Raw genomic sequence first — 6,000 nt, forward strand, 5'->3', positions numbered from 1 at the left:
CGACAGCCCCCTTCACGTAAATACTCCCGACATACCCGACAAGCAGCAAAGTTCCACCCTTTCACTGTTCAGGTCCCTAAATGCCGGCAAGCTTTCTATTCTAATAGTTTCTTTCCTCGGACTTCTAGATTTTAGAATTCCATTTCTGTTTCCTGTTTCACTGACTGTACTTATACAACGTCGCAGAAACAAACAAAAATAAATTAATCCGACTCGACTTTTCTTTCTTTTTTAGCACAAGTCATTTATTACCGTTTTTCCTTCTCCCCGTCTTGACACCAGCCTAAAAAGTCTCTAGAAGCCACTACGGGGCCACACGTCCATCTCCCCTGGTATTTTCTTTCTGCTCCACTACACACCAGCCGTGCACAGCCATTTCTCGTCCTCGACTTTACACGTCAATCTTTTTCAACCGCCTTTTTCTTCTGCCGACCACGTGGTGTCTTTTTTTATTTTGTTTTGTCGCTCAAATTCCCGCACACTTCCTGATTAGCATACGTGCATTTTTTAGGCTACAGATGCTAATATCTTTGCAAGCTAGCTATCTCAGAGCTCCTGTTGATATTTTCCAACGTGTCCATACGCGCTCTGTTACACTAACCTGCAGATGTTTAAATGTAATGTGAACAAACATCTTGTTGCTCAACTTTGGGGTGAAAAAGAGTATAAAAAAGTGGGATTCATTTGCCCGCAATTAAGATTTTCTATTTAGATCCACAAGTTTAGGGTTCCGCAACTCCAAATATACGGCATAATCACATTGACACACCGATCACCTCTAGATCACTGGAGTAAAGCGACGTTGAGCCTGGCAGTACTGACCATTTTGGTAATACCAAGTGCTGTATGTGCTCTGAAGCCTGGGGGGTGGATGTCGCCAAGATTTTCTCACCCAAGACATGCTGCTAAAATAATAGATTTTTGTTGGTTGGTTGTTTTTGTTTTACGGCATATCAACCCTTTTCAGGTCATTTCATGCCGAATCCAGTAATTTTGACGAAAAAGTTTTTAATAGAATACATTTGATTTTTTTGTTTTTTTTCAAGTCAGTTTCTATTTAACCCATAGTTGGGACCCTAACAGATACTACCACTGCGAGTCAGAGTGAACCTGGGAGCAATGACAATTAAAGGGTGGCTCCACACTCCCCAAAGCCCGCAAGCTGGGGCCTCACCATCGGATATAGTTTAAGGTCATATCCAGGACCTGAAATAAAAGAGAGTCAAGAAATGAAATAATAGAGAGTCAAAGGACTCTCTGACTTCTTGAGAACCTCAAATAGGTTACTGACCCCTGTGTGTGTGTATGTATGTGTTTTCAATTTTAACCGCTTATCAAGACCAAGAGCAACTCGATGATACGGATTAATGAACCGGAAATGACTCCAACCGAAATATTCGAACTCGCCATAACTTCTTTCATAATCAAAGTCCATTATATCAATGATTAACACCTTTATTGACATTTACTCTAAAATTTTAAAAATGCAGTAAATAATCGAGATTTTACATTTTATGTAATTAATTTTTCACGCTATTCTGATGCCATTTTGTGCTATTTAGCTATATTTGGCTATTTTATTTTTTTTTTTTTTAGACAAGCGGAACCTGTGGAAATTCCACAGCGGCATCTTTCATATGTAATATATTGCTATTAGGCATTCTGTGGACGTTCAGCATGAATGGAGACCCGCGATATTACTGTAGCTCTTTTATTAAAACTGTAAAGGTATTTATCTAATAAATCTAGTAATCTGGTTAATGTAGTGTCAGAATATATCTGCTTATTACGATTTACTCCAATATCCTTATAAGAGTCTGTGACATATTAGCCAGAAGAACAAGGAGGTATGTTTTAGTTTTACGTTCGACCCAGAAGCAACATTTTTTTTTTTTTTACATTAAATCTTCGGTGGTCAAGAGATCCTATTTATTAAAAAGGCAGATAAAATGTGCTTACATTCTACAAACATTAAATTAGCATATTATATACGATTTTAATGTTCGTGGTATGTTATCACCTTCTATCCCCCTTTTTAATAAACAGGATCTCTTATCGAATAATTTATAATCTGGAAACCGTTACACGTGTGTACGTACATACGTTAATGGTACTACATTATTAATATATAAATAGTTTTTCTTTTGCTATCTATGACTAGTCTTTAGCTATTTTCAGCTAGTTTTTTGTATCTAATTTGCTTTTGCAAAACTCAATAAAAAAAAAGTTATTGATACTAAATCTCATATTGCAATACTGCAAACTTATTATTCGCCTGAGAAACCTCTATCGTGGAATACAGTCGGCGCTGTTCACCTGATCTTACGTCTAACTTCATGGCGAGGATGTAACACTCGAATTACATGTTTCTGGATTTTTCAGATGATGATTGACAATTTGTATTAGTTGGATTATTTGAACTACTGTTCTCGTCGTGATTGTTATTTTCACAACGTTTTGGCCGGTGTAACCTCCGACCTTTTTCAGGTATATTTTGTAGAAAGTGGGCATCTTTATGTTGAACTCGGAAATCGTTAAGAAATCTTGAATTGAGCTCATTTATTTAAGCCACGAAGGTAGCATGCTCTCGTTCCGTCAGCCATGATCAGGTAGAAGTCTTAAGTAATTCGCAATTGTATTCTTGGTATCGCCTGCACTTAGAACAGGATGTACTTAGTACTTTATCTATTACGCCACGAACTCGTGTAAAGTACTAAGTAAAATTCAGTTCAAGTCTCGGTGCGGGCGATATTCAGTGTAACAGAGCGCGGAGACGCATATGCAAATGCTTACGAAATGCGAAATGGATTATTTAAATATTCGAACTACGTCAAAATGGCGTCGCTGTTAGGAACAAGATTATAAAATAAGAGAGAGAGATCACGTAGGAGACATGGATGACGTTCGAGATCATGTTAGAGATGTGGATAGCGTTCGAGAAGACGCTCACATGAGAACGTCACAGACGTAACGAGAAACGCGTGGCGGGAGAATGAGAAAAAATGTTTTACAACACAAAAAAAAAGCGATTTATTTTTATTTAATAATTTGTGGATTATTATCCTCATCTTCCAGTTGTTGTTTCCCGAGGTTTCGTCCAATTATTCCTCTGACCTTCGTCAGGTGGTTAGCGGCGACGGGATAGGAATGTCGAATCTCTACATTGCATCCACAGCAATTACTGCCCTCTGTAATTGTCGTCTCACCACGGTTTGGCCAACTAATCCTCTGACCGGCTTTGGGTGGAATTGAAACCGCTACCTTCAGACAATGCTCATCTGGAATCGTAGATATTCCGCATCTCTATCCACTGCGTCACGGGCCCCGAATGACCATTCCAAATTAATTGAATAATGCTAAAAAAAAAAAAGCGAGTTTTTCTATTCTTTTTCTATTCTTTGTCTATTCTGCGACTAAGGCTACTACGTGTTGGTTCCCGGACAACGTTATATAAAAATATAATTGTTATTTTACAGAGTTCAACAAGGTGCACCTGCAGAAGGTCGTAGGATACATCGGCGGAAACGTTGTGAAAATAATGGTAAATCATCCAAATCACCTGATTATCTCCCTTGCCTTTTAGCGATATTTAAAATTATTTGAATTATCTCCCGTTTTTATCAAATATTGAATTATCTCCCGTTTTTATCAATATTTAAAATTATTTAAATTATTTCCCTTACGTTTTTATCAATATTTACAATTATTTAAATTATTTCCCTTACGTTGTTATCAATATTTATGATTATTTAAATTATCTCCCTTGCGTTTTTATCAATATTTATGATAATTTAAATTATCTCCCTTGCGTTTTTATCAATATTTATAATTATTTGAATTATCTCCCTTACGTTTTTATCAATATTTATGATTATTTAAATTATCTCCCTTGCGTTTTTATCAATATTTATGATTATTTAAATTATCTCCCTTGCGTTTTTATCAATATTTATAATTATTTGAATTATCTCCTAAACGTTTTTATCAATATTTATGATTATTTGAATTATCTCCCTTGCGTTTTTAGCAATGTTTATAATTATTTGAATTATCTCCTAAACGTTTTTATCAATATTTATGATTATTTGAATTATCTCCCTTGCGTTTTTAGCAATGTTTATAATTATTTGAATTATCTCCTAAACGTTTTTATCAATATTTATAATTATTTGAATTATCTCCCTTACGTTTTTAGCAATATTTATAATTATTTGAATTATCTCCCTTACGTTTTTATCAATATTTATGATTATTTGAATTATCTCCCTTGCGTTTTTAGCAATGTTTATAATTATTTGAATTATCTCCTAAACGTTTTTATCAATATTTATAATTATTTGAATTATCTCCTAAACGTTTTTATCAATATTTATAATTATTTGAATTATCTCCCTTACGTTTTTAGCAATATTTATAATTATTTGACCATTTTGCTTTTTTGCTTTTTTTTTTTTTTTTTTTTTTCAAATTATCTAATTTAATTTGGTTTCCATTTTTCTTCTTTTTCGTTTTGTAGAATCCCAAATTTGGGATGTTCTTTTTTTTTTAAAGAGGCCGTACTGTGCAAGAAGAGACCAGAGATTGAAACAGGAAATTTAAATAACGGTTTTAATAAAGAAAAACAGAACAGGAAACAGGAAAACTACAGAATAAAAAGAAAGTAAAGGAAATGCAGAAACAAATCGTACGGAATGAGAAAATTTATGAGAAGCAAGTCCCGACCAATTCACAGAAGAAATGATAAACCCCCACTCTGTACACCTCTATCTGCTGATTGTGTGCTCCTAAAACAGTTATCTCAGAAGAGGTCAAAGGTGAAAGCAATTCAAAGTACCCTAATCTCACTCTCAATCGGTTTTACATAATGGAATATAGAGAGCGTCGATGGTGAGACACGACGGTACAAATTATTTTACAGAAAGAAAAAAATATATAAAATTTCCGACTTCTCTTAATGAAAAGAGAAATCATTATGGCTATAACATGAATTTAAAAGGATATTTTTTAAATTAAACTTTTTAAAAAATCAAAAAAGAATTAAAAACATTTGCACAATTTTTAGACAAATACCATTAATATGCATTCCCAAATTTAAGCTTCCATTTTTTTTTTAATTAATAAAATCTTTTCTTTATACGATTTAAAAAATGGTTGGATAAAAATAAAATTACATATTCGTGTTTTTTTTTTTTTCAATTTATTTCGGTTTTTGCCAATTTTTAACTTAATGCCAGAGCACAATATTAAACAGGGTAAAAAAAAATCATCTTCATCTTAAATGTTTACTTGGTGTATATAAGCAAAAGAAATGATATGAAGAACACACAAAAAAGAGGGAATATCTGATATACAGTCGTTAAATTGTACAATCAAACGTTAAAAAAAAACGTGACTTCTTTTTGTTGAAAATATTATTCGTTTTCTCTTAACAAATATTGAAAAATTGTTGGATTTAGGTGATTACAATCACTTTTGTTTGACAGAAGCGTCCATAAAATCTGTATCACAATGTGCCCTGTAATAAATTGACCATAAAAAATGTGACATCGGGTTCGTATTATTTTTCTATATGATTTATGCAATGCAATGGATTTCGCTTAATCGGGACATCAACGTAAATGCAAAGTCAGTTTATGATATATTGTATGTATGTATGTATGTATGTATGTATGTATGTATGTATGCATGTGGATTCATGTATCTATATATCTATAAAAGTGAACGTGTCTGTGTGTCTGTGTGTCTGTCTGTGTGCCTGTGTATCTGTGTATCTGTCTGTATGTGTACATTTTCCTACGCAATAACTCTTTCAATTTTTAGTCTGCAGGCTCGAAATTTGATATACAGTGTACTGAGATTTGGGAAAATCGATGTGATCGATTTTCGACCAGAAATTTGGCTGTTAAGGGGTCAAAGTTCAACGATTTGATCTTTGAGAACTCTACCAAACTCCTCCGACAATTTTGGGTCTACACACTTGAAATTTTAGATATAGGTTCC

The 6,000-nt window shown here is 33.6% G+C and overlaps 1 protein-coding gene across 3 annotated transcripts in view; it reads left to right on the forward strand.

Moving 5' to 3' along the window:
- LOC145297688 (metabotropic glycine receptor-like) overlaps window positions 1–5,544 on the forward strand; it is a 1,009,734-nt gene extending 1,004,190 nt beyond the window's left edge. For 2 of the 3 annotated variants that reach the window (XM_080143885.1, XM_080143886.1), the window contains exon 16: window positions 4,517–5,544. The gene's annotated coding sequence lies outside the window, so the exon portion shown is untranslated. Of the gene's footprint in view, window positions 1–3,476; window positions 3,542–4,516 lie in introns of all 3 variants that reach the window. The other variant, XR_013870309.1, reaches the window with a different exon arrangement.
- The last annotated feature ends 456 nt before the right edge of the window (window positions 5,545–6,000 follow it).

Source organism: Euprymna scolopes, chromosome 18, assembly GCF_053919585.1.
Source record: "Euprymna scolopes isolate OS-2025 chromosome 18, ASM5391958v1, whole genome shotgun sequence".
In the NCBI taxonomy this organism is placed as follows: Eukaryota; Metazoa; Mollusca; class Cephalopoda; order Sepiida; family Sepiolidae; genus Euprymna; species Euprymna scolopes.